At 36.8% G+C, this 13,569-nt stretch overlaps 1 pseudogene; it reads left to right on the forward strand.

Annotated features, from left to right (window-relative positions):
• Window positions 1-3,322: 3,322 nt before the first annotated feature.
• LOC120239099 lies at window positions 3,323-3,654 on the forward strand (annotated as a pseudogene).
• Window positions 3,655-13,569: the final 9,915 nt, after the last annotated feature.

The following is a 13,569-nucleotide window of genomic DNA, read 5'->3' on the forward strand; positions in this document are numbered from 1 at the left end:
AACAAACACATGCATACACATATAATGAAACTCTTAATAACAAAAATGTTGTCTCCAGCGGATATGGTTCTGCAGTTTTCATTCAAGTATATGCAATTTTTGAGAAGAAACATATGTGAACTCCAGCACAAAGCTGTTTATTGGCAACTGATTAATATTTCCTTGGCTATGAGTTTATTGGGGAGTTGTGAATTCTTTATAAATAGAATCTAGAACACTGTCAACCTCTCACTGTTGAATTACCAAGTTATATTAAGGAAATGGCAAAAAAAAATCTGTGACTTTGGGTTAGGATATCTACTAAGTAAATAAAGGGATTGGCTATTTGGAATCCTGCCAAATAATATTTTTCAAGAAATGCCTTTAATATTCTATTAAATAGATCCAAAAAAAAAATCCCGCATAAATAAAAGGACACAAAAAGAGAATAGTATAAACAAACCCTGAAGTCCTTTCACTGAGGATTTCATGAGCTGCAGCATATTGCTAAGATCAAGATTCCATAAAATGTTTATATCCAATGTTTCTACGAACCTTTAAACACAAATAGAAAATGTGACTACCACCCTGTTGAATTGCTCTAACATAGTCTATTTGTAAATGCAATGGATTTCGGTTTTTATCTTTTCCCAAGTGAGAAGGAATTGACCTTCTGATCTTATGTATCCCTTTGGCTTCCTTGATAGAATCTCTTTCCTTCCTTCTGGAAGGAAAAGAATCTGTCCTCCTTCTGATGGCTCCTGATTTCTGTGTGGGAATCACAATGTGGCTTAAAGGAATTTCATTATTTTCCAGAGGGGGGTATGGCTTAGGCAAGATGTGCTTTTTATCCTACTTGATAGCAGTGGACATGGGATCTTAAACTGTTTAAGGTACTGAGAACTTTTTTAAATTCTGGGATTTCCCCCTCTCTCTTTCTCTGTTGCTGTTATTGTGTTGCTGTGTTGTTGCTAAAGCATCCTCTTTCTTGCTTTTTGTGCAAAGGAATACATGGTCCCAGGAGATGCAGACAGGCATACTGGGACCAAGGGAGAGATCGCTTTTAAATGTAATCAAGACAAGGAAAGACAGTAGGAATGAAGAAAGAAAGCAAACAAAGAAGGAAGGAAGGGAGAAAGGGAGGGAAGGAGGAAGAAAAGAGAAAAGGGAGGAAGGAAGGAGGAAATTCTGACCTCACTGCAATGCTGGATCAAGCGTAAAAGGAAGCTAGAAGCCACAGCAAACTCTTCATTTATCCCAGATTTCCCTTTATTGTTGAACTAGGCTTTTCTGTCAAGTGACTCGAACATTCTTACACAAAATATCTTAGAAAGACTCATCAATCTTAAGTCCTTTTGTACATGTGATGAACTTCCTTTTCCAGTTCTCAGCCTTTTGGAGCCTAATTTTCCTTTGCCCATCCAGAGTGTAAATTAAAATATCTAAACTATATAACGACCCAACATGTGTTCTAGTCTTGAGTCACTGGAGCTAACAGTCAAGAGTATCAGTTTTGGAGGCAGATCGATCTGGCACCCAGTAGAGCCGTTTTTAGTTATCAGCTCCTTACCTGGCCTCTGCTCCAGTTCCTTCTATGTCACTGGACTAATTTATTTTGGCTTTCACAACAAATTACCACAAATTTAGTAGCATAACGGACACAAATATATTATCTTATATTCCTGTAGGTCAGAAGTCTGATATGGGTCTCACTGTCCTAAAATGAAGGAAGGCCTCCACAGTGCTGTGTTCCTTTCTGTTCTCTCTGAGTAGGATCTATTTCTTTTTACAGCTTTTGTTCTCCTACTTTTATCTTCAAAGGCAGCAAAACAGGTTTAGTCTAGCTCACATCACTGATCAGATGTCCAGCAAACTTAGTTCCATCTTCAGACTTAATTCCCCTTTGTAGTGTAAAGTATTGGGATTCCACGGATTTGGATATGGACATTTTGAGGGGCCATATTCTGACACCACAGTAACATGCACTTCCCTTGCAGGTTTGTTGTAAGAATTAAATGGTATAAACCATACAAAGTGTTTAGCACATAATACATGCACTATAAATTGCAACTCCTATTATTAAGTCAGAGGGAAGTGAGAAAGAAGTGAAAGTCAAGCCAGTTCTTTGATCTTCCTTATGCAACCTGTTCATCAGAGCCTTGAGATCCAGAGAGAAGAGTGTAAAGAGTTAGCACTGCTTCTCCAGCACACTTGGTGACTGACCCCATTCTCAAATTGTCAGCATTCTCACACTATTTTCTCTCCCCAGTGCCCAGATCTCTTGCTATGGGTCATACCTGGGCTTGTTCAATCTCTTGACATGTTGATTCCAAATACTCCCTAGACCTTAACAAAGCAAGCCTGTATTAATCCCATACACTCTCATAAATTATTAAACCAACTGGTTGAGGATGCTGATTGCTAAAACACCTGGGCATATAAATTGTTACCTTCTAACAAATAACACCAAATCTCTAAATCCATTTATCCTAAACTAAGTTATTTGATCCCCACCTCCATGATATTTGTCATAATATTACACCTCTACTATCACTGAAAGATTTTTTAGGGGCACCTATGTGGCTCAGTCAATAAAGCATCTGACTCTTTGTTTTGGCTCAAGTCTTGATCTCACAGTGCCTGAAATCCAGCCCTATGTTGGCTCTTAGCTCTCAGCAGGGCGATTCTCTCTTCCTGTCTCTGCCCCTCCCCTGCTCATGTGTTCACACACTTTCTCTCTCTGTCTCTAAAATAAACATTAAAAAAAAGTTTTTAAAAACAATCCATTTATTTCAATCAAAATTATTTTAAAAGAAAAATTTATATCACCACTTAAAAAAAAGAAAGCAACTAGTATAATCTGCCATAAATAGAAAGTAACCAAAAAGAAAGGTAAAGAAAGAAAAGTAAAGGTAAAGAAAAGAAAAAAAAATCAGGGGTGCCTGGGTGGCTTCGTCGGTTGAGCATCTGACTTCGGCTCAGGTCATGATCTCATGGTGCATGGGTTTGAGCCCTGTGTCTGGCTCTGTGCTGACAGCTAGCTCAGAGCCTGGAGCCTATTTCAGATTCTGTATCTCCCTCTCTCTCTGACCCTCTCCTGCTCATGCTGTCTCTCTCAGAAATAAATAAAACATAAAAAAAAAACAAAACAAAACAAAAAAAAAACAGTGTAATTCAAACCCAGGTGGTTATTGCTGCTTGCCAAGACTCTGAGCAGAAAAGGAGAAGAGAATGGTATTGAAAGTCCATGAACCCAAATATTCCTCAACACAGAATAAATAAATAAATTGTGGAATATGAGAGCAAACCCCACAAATAACAAAGGACATATAAACAGGTCAAGATGGTGAGCAGGCCTGCTGTTACAGCATCAAGCCAGTGGCTAAAGGGTATTCGAAAATGATGTTACAGTGCTGCAGGGTTCAATAAATTGGGGTTAATGCAAGGTGATATTGTATATGAGAATGAGAATGTGAAAGAGGCCACAAGAAGTGTTCTGAGAATCTGTATAATGACAGGATGTCTCTCCTTAAGCGAGCACTGGCCCTGACCAGGAGGTAGCAGATCTAGCCTAAAGAGCATATCTTAAAATATGAGGATAAATTCTACCTTGAACCATATCTGAAAGAAGTTATTTGGGAAAGAAAAGAGAGAGAAGAATGGGCAAAGAAATAATTGTATGGGTGAAATCTATGGTTGAAGATGCTATCAAATATTTTTAAGAAGTTGGGTCAACCCAAAATATATGATTTAGAACTATTGGAGCTTCAAATGCATTACTTTAAATAAATGTCTATTGTAATTATTAAAAAAATAAAAGAATGTATAAACTATAGCTGATCCTACAACAGGGTTGACGCTCATAAATGTGAAGCTAGCTCAGAAAAGACAGATGCAAAAGAGCCCTAGATGTATGACAGCACTGCACTGACATCAAGTTCAAAACCAGGCAAAACTAATCTGTGGCCGAAGTCAGGACAGTGTTCATCCTAAAAGCAGCAATGCCCAAGCAGGGGCACAAAAAGAATTTCTTGGGGGCTGACAAGGTGCTACTTCCTAATCCAAGTTCTGCAAACTGGCATGCTTATTGTATGTAATGCAGCAAGCTGTACATTTAAGATCATACTTTTTTTAAGGTATGTTAGATGTCAAAGAAGTGTTTGCTTAAAAAGCATCCTCTCTGCAAGCATACGCGCTAGCAACAAATGGACTCTTCCTCCTAGGTGTAATCTAAATATTCACTACCACACCTTAAGAAATGCTCCTTAAGCCAGAGAAATGATGATAATAGTATACAAAATAGACCAACGGAGGGTCCCTATTTGTTAGATGACCATTTCCCTGAAGCTGAGTTGGTGACCTTCTCCTACACTTTCAGAGGATCACAGGGCTTACCTAGATCACAGCATCTCTCTCTCTGTATTAAACATGATTATTTCCTATCACCCACCTCCTTGAGGGCAGGAACTAAATCTTTAACTGTAGGACCTTAGTACCTAACAGGGTATCTGACAGGTAGGGATGCTCCATAACTATCTGTGGAATGTATGAATGGATAAGGGTATGAATTCATCCTATGACATAAACTGCATTAAACTGGCAGAAAAGAGAGACTGAGTACATGTATCTGACTATGGGGAGCAATTGCACATAAATCCTGACACCAGTATATTTACAAGTTTGAAGAGAGTGGGAGTCTGGGGTACAAATAATCAGCCCGAACCCCATTGGAGGACAGCTGCTATTACTTTGCTTTAAAACAGCCTTGACTCGAACCGTACAGAGTTTGGTACTTTTTACTATTTAAAGGGCCTAAGGTGGTGCTAGAGCTGTTATATCAGTAATGAAAACAAATGTGTAAGTTGCTTGGACCTATTAAAGATAAGTTATTTCAGGTACATTCAGAATAAGTACACATGGAGAGGTAGAGCCATTTCTTTTTTATCCTTGCTGGGGTTGAGTCAGACAAATAAGTATGTCTGAATTCTCCAGATAAAGCTCAAAATCCCTTTCAGTCACTAATTTACAAAATTTTTTGTACCATAGGCAGAACCAATATTTTGTATGCATAAATGTGCCATACTTATTATGATCTAATGTTATAAAATTCCCAACATCCTTAGAAAAGTACCTGGTGTCCACTACACATTCAATAAATGAAATGGATACTATCAAGCCCAACCACTATCTGTGTGCCATTAAAAAGTAAAAGAGAGAAAGAAAGGATAGAAGGGAGGGAGGGAAGGAGGACATGCAAGAAAGAAAGAAGACAGAAGCGAGAAAGAGACAGGGAAGAGACAGGGAGGTATAGAGATAAAGATAAAGAAGAAAGAAGAGAAAAGAAAGAAAATGAAGGAGAGAGAAAGTAAAGAAAGGAAGCAAAGTGGTATCAGAAAGACAGTAGGTTCAAATAAAACATTTTGGAGGTTATATTAAAGTGAAAAAAAATAACCAACAAAGTGAATTCTAAATGTATTCGATAATAAGAGATGGTATTATTAAATTAAAGCTAATGATGCTAACCCAGATCGAAAAGGAAAGGACAAATGATGATGGGATGTAATGACTTTATTGCCCTGTACTATGGAGGTTTCTGCTTAGATACTCAGATCTCTGAAATGGTCTGAGCTACAGCAAGAATCGAAGGAGGGACTAGACTGTGGAGAAATGCACCAGACTGGAAAGTCATCACCAATGAAGGGAGTTCATTTAACACCCTGTTCTTCAGATTTAGGAAAATATGAAATAAAAAGAAAGGTATCCATACCAAAAGACAAGCAAGAATACCCACGTGTCTATATTTCATCAGAGGGATGATACAAAACTGTCCAGGCTATGAGAAGTGATGTCATAATTCATAATTCTATAAATTCCTGTTATCCATTCATTGTAGACAGCCTGTTGCTAACTTTTGAAAGGACCTTTCTTACTCTTACACATCACTTTACACTATAGTTGGGTATACAGGATAAATGCAATCAAAAATGACTAAATACATGAGCTAGATAATATATAGTTATCTCTCAGTGGTAGACTGTATTACTATTTGCTCAAATTTCCCTCTTTAGCATGTCCCACCCTAAGGTGAATTATATGTTCCTACTCTGCTGAAGTCAAGATGTTTCATTTTGTTTAACTGGAAGAAGGCAGAGTAACATATATCTTTTCTAAGTAGAAGCTCTAGAACTGGGATGCAAGTCTTGTGTTTCTTCTCCCACTGACACAACCATCAAAATGCTCCTGATAGAGGCTGTTCATCAACCTGGGTCCTAGAGGAAACACAGTATGAAGCAGAGCCACAGCCCACCCATGAAGAACATCTAGCATCCTTTGATTTAATAAGCCATTGAGATTATTTGGTATCACAGAATAATCTACTGTGTCCTGAATGATCCAATACCAAAATAAGTGAAGCAATAATGAAGACCAAATATATAAATGCATTCAATTGCCCAACTAATAGTTATCAAATACATTCTATGTGCACTCCTGTCCTCAGTTCTGAGGATGAACTATGAGTAAGACAAGGACTTAATCTTCAAGGACGAACAGATCAGAGTTTGAGAATCTCACAAGTAAGAACGCAACATGGGCTTGAGAATTCTGGAGAGGAATTGCATAGAAATTCAATGGGACGTTATCAGCGAGGCCTCTTTGGAAGGGACATTCCTAGTAGAGTAGGTAGCATCACTCAATCACAGGCACAACCAAAAAGGGTAACTTTGTGCAGGGGGAATGGTGGGGGTTGTTTAGAAACAACCAGAGGTGGGTCAGGGGAAGGAAAATCCTTATAAAGAAATTGAGGCATACAGAGGCAGTGGGAAATTAATGGATTTTTTTAAAACATAATGTAAGAATTTTTAAATGCCTGTGAAGAGATCAACAGAGGAAGAACTGGACTGGGGATGAAAGTCAAGATCACTTTTTTTGTCTTAATATGATTTTATCAGGATTTTTGGTGTCATTAAAGTCAAAATGTCATCCTGTCAAAATTATGTATTGAAGCAAATAATTTTCAATCTCATATTTCATAACCACTGACAATTTGTGCTTTATGAAATGAATGTCAAGCATCCTACTATCATGAATACACATTGTTTGTTCAGTTACAGCCAAAAAGGAAGATCATACAGAAATTTAAAAAGATAGCAACTGGTGTCTACATAAGACCTAGAAACTCCTGATTCCTAAAAAACTTAATCTTTCAACTGATCAGTTGCTGCAAGCTAATACTTAAGACTCAGAGCAGAATGACAAGTTAGGATATGGTACAGTTTTTTGGTTTGTTGTTGTTGTTGTTTAATAATGGGTGGAGGAGGCAACGCTAAGTATTCATTAAATCCCATTTCCTTTTCTTTTTTCCGGGCGTAGCAGAACACTTCTCAGCTTCCCTTGTAGTTAGGTTAAAGTCATCTGATGAAGGCATGTTTACTGGGAGCAGGCCAGTATGTCTTTTTTAGTTTACTTGCTTGTTTTTGCTTACTTCTAGATCTACAAAGGAGTCTATTCTCTTGACCAGAAATTCCCTAGACCTACTACTTACCAGCACCAACTTTCAAAACCTTCAAAAATCTGTATTAGCAAAAAGTACAAGGGTATCAGGAGCACTTAGGACTTTTAAGGGAAGTAGATAAAGAAAGACATCCAAATAGATGAAAATACCTTTAGAGGAGCCACAGACACCAATCAAAAGAGTAAGGTTATTTTAATTATAATATCTCAGGAGTATGGTCTAATTCAAAATTTATGTAACTTTATGCTCATGAAATAGAAGAGTAGCAGCTTAATTCTAAGTGACTATATTTCTAAGCTCCAATGGTGTTTATCTTGATGAAAAAGAAAATATGTTTGTGGATTCCTGAACCTTAGAATTACAACAAGTATTTATTGAACTCTAAGGACATTACATAGTTTACCTGTTTATCTTCGGAACAACTCTAGCTGAGGTGCATATATTCCTGGCATTTCTTATTTACCTAAAAGGATATGGAATCTTAGAGAGATGAAGTAACTTATTAATGCCCAGACAATGGAGAAAAGGTTAGAGATGAGAGTAACCCAGGTCATCTGACTCCAGAGAGTACACTCTACAGTTTCTACCCCCACCCTGTATTCCTCCCTTGCAGGTTTGCGAAGCTTGAAAACTCATTCATTTAAACAGATGTGCCATGGGGCGCCTGGCTGGCTCAGTTGGTTGGGCGTCTGACTTCACCTCAGGTCATGATTTCACAGTTCGTGGGTTTGAGCCCTGCATCGGGCTCTGTGATGACAACTCAGAGCCTGGAGCCTGTTTCAGATTCTGTATCTCCCTCTCTGTCTGCCCCACCCCTGCTCGTGCTGTGTGTCTCTCTCTCTGAGAAATAAAAAAAAATTAAAATTTTAAAAAATATAATAAAATAAACAGTTGTGCCACTATGTCTCAAATTAGTTTTTTTCAGCATAGGCTAAATAAGTGCCCAGAATATGACTTAACCAACAATTATAGCCTCTAATACTCTAGGTATACTCTTTGAATATTTAGAGATTTCTAAATTACCTCTTTGGTATAAAAACTGTACCATGGAGTCAGAGGCACTAAAAAACATTGGTAAAATATTTTGATGTCCAGAAACTGGGTAAACACAAAAGTAAAAAACAACTATTTAAGTCCAAATGAGGTTGCAAGGTTGGGATGGGAGGAAAAACACAAACAAAAAAGAGAATTTTGTAGTTCTTATGAACTTACAATTCTCAAGATTCTTATTTAGGATCAAAGAGGAAAATGTAGGGACCATAAATCAGCTGCATATCACAAATCTTCAAGCTACAACCACAATTGAAATAAATCCCTGCAAATGCTAAGTGGTTTGTGTCATTTTTTTTCATGAGCCCACTTTCTCTAAAAAGGTTTGGAATACTACTCCCCAGTTCATGGTAGACAAAGTCTCAGTTCTCATTTCTTAGAAAGATGGGAGAAAACCCCTGTGTTTGGAATGATCTGCCCCCATATAAGTACCACAGACAATTAAGTCCCAGCCAGCTGTGCAAAAGTGACTATTTAAAAAATTACTATTGACAAAAGCCAAAGTATGGAAAGAGCCCAAATGTCCATCAACTGATGAATGGAGGGAATATTACTCAACTATCAAAAAGAATGAAATCTTGCCATTTGCAACAATGTGGATGGAACTAGAGTGCATTATGCTAAGTGAAGTAAGTCAGAGAAAGAAGAATATCATATGATTTTACTCATGTGGAATTTAAGAAACAAAAACAGGTGAGCTTAGGGAAAGGGAAGCAAAAATAATATAAAAACAGAGGGGGGGACAAACCAAAAGAGACTTTTAGATACAGAGAACAAACTGCAGTTTTTTGGAGGGGTACTGGGTTGGGGGATGGACTAAATGGGTGATGGGCACTAAGGAGGACACTTGGTGAGATGAGTACTGGGTGTTATATTTAAGGGATGGATCACTAACTTCTATTACTTCTATTCCTGAAATCATATTATACTATATGTTAACTAACTTGGATTTAAATTTTTTAATGAGTAAATAAGTAAGTAAGTAAATAAATAAATAAGTAAATAAATAAATAAATAAAATCTGTTATGAAATCCCCCCCCCCACACACACACACAAAATTGCTGAATCCCATCCAGGAGGTGAAGGTTATCAGGAAGTGATTCATCAATGCCACCATTAGAAAGACATTGCCTTTTCTGCCCTTTGACTATAAATGTTCTGTGCTAAACTTTATGCAAAACTTTTTTTTTTTTTAAGTATAGTCATTGATGGCATCTCCTTTAGAATTTTACTACAACATGAAACCTAAAATGCAGAGCATAAATTGTGTCTGGATTTTTGTGTTTGAAGTTTTTTTTTTTTTTTCTGGATAAAAAACATCCCATAGGATTTAATGAGCATTTATGCTGCAACAGACTTCATCCTAATTTTATTCACTCTCTACAAAAGTCAAACAAAGCATCAAAAAGCCTTATTTCCTTTTACAGATACAGTGTTGAAAAGGTCATAGTTAAAATCTCTCTACTCTTTATCATCTTTATTTCTGAAAATTAAGAAAAAAAGGATACTGGTACACTTGTGAATGCCTGCCCAGAAGAAGGCTAGGTTCTTTGAAAACTTAACAATGGACACTCCATAAAGGGACATACTTAATATTAAAAATGTATATTTTTTATTGCTATAATTGTTCATAAACTTGATAAAGGAGAATTTGCAGTTATTGAAAAGCCAGTTTCTGTGACAAAAGTAAAGATGCTGATTGACATATTGCTTGTAGGCTTGATAAAGGAGAATTTGCAGTTATTGAAAAACCAGTTCCTGTGACAAAAGTAAAGATGCTGATTGACATGATGATGGAAAAAGTGGATAGGAATAGACATGAATAGACAGAATCAATATGTTTTTACACCTGACACTGAAGAAGACCATAGCAGCTCTTGATATCATGTTTCACTAGCATGTTCACAAATCACAATCAGTTAGAAAATTTGCTCCAAGTAATTTTCATGGCAACTTTCTGAAGTGTGTTGCTTTACTATCATTTAATAAATCAGAATAAATTCAAGGTTATTTCTGAGTTATCATGGTTCTTACTCACTTGTATCCAAATAACCTTTTGTGAGTGGGAGATAAAATACATTGCAACCTTATATACCAAGAAGGATATATCTCTTTACATATACAGATGTCACAAAATAATATGTATTTTTTAACATTAAACAAAATGTTTAAGAATCATCAGAAGGAGGAGTCAGGTGATCAACAAGAATACATGGAGTTTAAAGTATGAAAGGCATCAGTTGCTATCATTACTGCCTCTATGGCCTATGATAAGTCCATACCCATTCTTGGCCTAAGGAATATCCTTTATAAGATTATATATTCCAGGGGTGTCTGGGTAGCTCAGTCGGTTAAGTGTCAGACTCTTCATTTTGGCTTAGGTCATGATCTCAAGGTTTGTGAGTTCAAGCCCCACATCAGGTTCCGTGCTGACAGTGCAGAGCTTGCTTAGTATTCTTTCTTTCCTCTCTGTCCCTTCCCTGCTCATGTACAGATACTCTCTCTCTCTCTCTCTAAAATTAAATAAACATTAAAAAAACTATATATTCCAGGATTGGCAAACCATGGCCAGTGGGCCAAATCTGGACTGCCACCTGTTTTTTGCAAATAAAGTTTTATTGGAACACGACTATATCCATTCATTTTTAGATTGTCTATTGTTGCTTTCAAGCTGTAATAACAGAGTTGAGTGGTTGCAACAGAGACCATATGGCCTGCAAAGTCTAAAATATCTACTATATAGCCCTTTGCAGAAAAAGATTGCCAACCCCTGAATTAGATCATGAGGTCTATAAGATTATCAAATACTCTTATGCTATAACATGTCACTCTAAAGTTATTCACAGCCCCCCCTACTTAAATATGAGATAGTACCCCAAAAATATTTTTAAAAATCAGTAGAGCACTAGGATTATAGTCATGTTTAACAGAAGTCTTTAGAGTCCAACTGATCTCCTTTTAAATATTAGCTTTATATTGACCTCTATTCTGCTTTTTGGTAAAATGGGAGAACACTTATGTCATGGGATGTTGTAGAGCTTCAGTGAAAGAAAATATGTAAAGGATTTAACATAGTGTATGACCAGAGTAAGTGTTTATTAAATACTAGCTTCTATTGCCAACATTAATAATGAGAAAGACTACATTACTATCACAGGGTGCTAGATGTCCAGGTCAGAGCAGTAACTTTCTCCTTTATGCCTTCCTTTTTGTAGATGTTCTTTGATGGGAAAGGAGAGGGAGGGCCATTTATGCAGAAGAGCATCCGTTATTCTCTTACTTCTGGATAAAGATAATGCCTGTGTCTGATCCACACAGCTCTCTTTCTTGGTCTACAACATAGTCATAGCCAGAGAAATTCCTGTTCATCTTTAGAAATTAAATACTATGCACTTTCCTGCCTCAGTGACACCTAAATTGAGAGCAAGGTAAGTTAGGGTGTCTAGAAACAGCCTAGGAATTCTTAATGGTCCACAGCGAAGCTACTAAGAAAAAAAACATAGGTGAAGATATTCATTGAAAATCAATAATCCCCAAATCACATTAATGCAATGTTCCGGGTAATAATATAAAACTTGCTGCCTAAGGTATTCAAAGTTATCAGGCCAAGAGCGGCCATAACTTGGTCACAAGCATCAGACTCCTGTTTTGTTTTATGGTGCTCTGTACATGAGCTATAGAAACTACTTCTGAGAAAACTCTAACTTCCAAATCTCTGACTTCTGAATATATAAATCACATCAAACTACTATTCGCCTCCAACAGGAGTGAAAATACAAAAAACAATATCTACTATGTAATGCTTTTAAGGCAGTGATTTCTGCTACAAATGATCTGGAACAGTACTCCTCAGACTAGCAATGATAAAAGGTCCTTGGGTCTTTTTTTTCCCTAATCTATTATGGACTGAACCTTTAAAAATACAAAAAACATAAATTACTAGTAAAAATGAAATTAAAAAAAGATGTACAAAATAAACACAACTCTAGGTTCTTCATTTATTAAATTCAAGAGACATAAAATGACTATCAGATTGCTCTAAAATTTTCTGAATTCTTTATTTCTGTACATATCTTGTTGCAGACCAGCAACCAACAGCTGGCAGTCTCTCATTGCTCCATGCTCTACATTTGCATAGAGTAGGCAGATCTGGAACTTCCTGGACTGTGACAGTAACTTGGAATGTCCAAAATAAGCCCCTGCTGGAAAGATACTTTCCTCAAACCAATCACAGAGGCCACTAGGAAGGCAGAAACCTTCAAATGCAGAGGAAGGGCAAAAAAGCCTTTCTAATTTAACTGTTTATATTGTATGATTTAGATTTCTTGCAATGAGCATACAGTTACTACTTAGCTGCATTTACAGTTTTCAAAAATGCAATTGCCAAACCAAATAGAGCACTTTAAGGTGGCATATTTTGATCAAAATTAACTAAATGAAATACAGAAGGTGAGGCCATAAGAGCAGTCTAAAGGAATGTTATAGATTCTCAAAAAGCATATGCTGAATTAATGTTTGTTTTCATTTTCACTGAGCACACAGATTTGAAGCTAAGCTATATGGGTACAACAGTGAACAAGCCACAATACTTATTCTCATGGAATTATAGTTCAGAGAGAGATATATACAAGTTCATTATATCCTTAAACAAATCTATGCTAGAAATTCCTTCAGTATACAGATGGAGAAAAGACAGAGTGTGTCATCTTTCCCAGAGTGCAATTTCTTTATGGTATTGAGGGTATGAATACAGGTACTGAGAGATGATTAGTTAGAAAGCTTGGCCATGTCACCTGGCATACATTCCTCACAAGTTTTTGTCTAACACTTATAACACCCCAAATCAACATGACCTGCCTCATAAAATTACCATCTCCACACCTTAATTCTTGCTAACTTCCACTCTCCATATCACTGAATACATAAAAAAATGGGATTATCCTAGATGATTTCCATGGAAATGCTTAGTGAGTGCCATCTGATGCCCAGGCTCCTACTATCTATCTTGACAGAAGTAAGCAAGAAT

This window comes from Hyaena hyaena, unplaced genomic scaffold (genome assembly GCF_003009895.1).
Source record: "Hyaena hyaena isolate Hyena2069 unplaced genomic scaffold, ASM300989v1 scaffold_223, whole genome shotgun sequence".
In the NCBI taxonomy this organism is placed as follows: domain Eukaryota; kingdom Metazoa; phylum Chordata; class Mammalia; order Carnivora; family Hyaenidae; genus Hyaena; species Hyaena hyaena.